Source organism: Galeopterus variegatus, unplaced genomic scaffold (assembly GCF_000696425.1).
Source record: "Galeopterus variegatus unplaced genomic scaffold, G_variegatus-3.0.2 Scaffold250, whole genome shotgun sequence".
Classification (NCBI taxonomy): Eukaryota; Metazoa; Chordata; class Mammalia; order Dermoptera; family Cynocephalidae; genus Galeopterus; species Galeopterus variegatus.
This window is the reverse complement of record NW_007726361.1, coordinates 401440-403279: the sequence shown is the minus strand read 5'-3', so window position 1 is coordinate 403279 and position 1840 is coordinate 401440.

Sequence of the window (1840 nt, the reverse complement as noted above, 5' to 3'; positions counted from 1 at the left end):
CAATGTGGTTTTTAAACTTAGTAGAATCAAAACCGTATTTAATCATATCTCTGATTTTGCTCAACATTATTTTGAATAAGATACATCCGTATTGTTTGTAGTAGCTACAGTTCATTTTTATTGTTCAATAGAATTTAACGTTTGAATATATTATTGGTGGGCATTAGATTATTTTCCATTTTTGACTATTGTGAACAATGCTTTTGTAAACAGTCCTCTGTTTCCTAGTGTTCACTTGTACTGGTTTATACGGTATGTTACCCAGGAGTGAATTTCTTGGGTCATAGGGTACAACTATCTTTTTTTTTTTTTTTTTTTTGTTCTTTTTGAGACTGGCCGCACCACGCTCAGCCAGTGAGCACTGTGAGCGCACCGGTCATCCCTATATAGGATCCGAACCCACGGCGGGAGCGCTGCTGCGCTCCCAGTGCCGCACTCTCCCGAGTGCGCCACGGGCTCGGCCCAGGGTACAACTATCTTCCACATACTAAATAATGCAATCCGTTCTCCAAAGTCATTGTACCAGTTCATACTCTCACTAGAAATTTATATAAGCTGTGATACTCCACATCCTATTCTATACTAGGTTTGGTCAGTCTTTTTATTTTTTCCCAATCTTGTGTAGTTTTTATTTCTGACTAAAATGATCTCTCTAGAAATGTGCTCAGAATCATCAGAAAGCTTGGGCTGTCCCCAGTGATGACAAACCCACATGAAAATGCCCTGAGAAGACAATTTTTTGTCACTATATTATTTTTAGTTTATAGAAGTAATACATATTTATTGTAAAATATTCTAACACCAAAGAAGTATCTAGAATAGTGAAAGAAAGTATCTAGAAATAGTGGAAGTACCACTTGCCTCCCCCAAAATCATTCCCCAGAGGTAACTAACGTTGGCATATAGGCTTCTAGACCTTTCTCCTAAGCACAGGTAAACATACATGTAACCCCAATGTCAGCCAGGGATTCGTTACTATTTTCTCCATTTATGCTGCTTTGGTGTCAACCACATATTAACCTGGGTGCATCACTGAGCTCAGCCACTGGTTTTTTTCATAAGCAATCCATGTAGCACAAACATTTCTTGATGTGTGTAGACTTCACTGATGATTAGAGATCAGAAAGATACATTGTGCAGAGACTCAACTTTGTCACCCCCTTCTCTCCTCTTTTCCTCCGCCTACCTAAAATCAAGAGCTACTTTCCTTGAACCTCATTTTTTCTAGCACAGTAACCTCTTCTTTTTTCTCATGTCACTTGTGATATATGTATTGTCTGTGATGCTTTCATACTACACTATAGAGTTGAGCAGTTATGAATTTCGTGCTACACTAGTAGAATTGAGCTGAGACTGCCTTCCCCTCAAAGTCCAAAATGTTTACTATCTAGTGTTTTATACAAAAAGTGTGCCAATCCCTGTTCTAGACTGTGGACAGCATGTCTTTTCACCATTTTATAAGTAGCATCCAGTACCAAGCTTGGCCCATTCAAAGGGACGTGTCACAGAAAATTATCTACAGTCATGCATTTCAAGGATTAAAATATCTCAGTTAGGCCTTTTATTATTATTGTCAATCATGTGAAATATTTGATATAACCACTGGAATTAACCATTCGATAAATGAATAAGAAACCTATTTAAAATTGGTAAACTTGAACAATTTCATGCACAATACATCACCAAAGACCAACTTCTTGGTCTTGCTGATTTTGTCTATGTCTTTTCTTGACCTCAACCTTTAAAGAAATGTGTATTTATATTCACAGTGATACAGCTAAATGCTATCTCCTGATAAATAATCATTGTAAAGAGTATGCACCAAGCAAGTAAATAATTA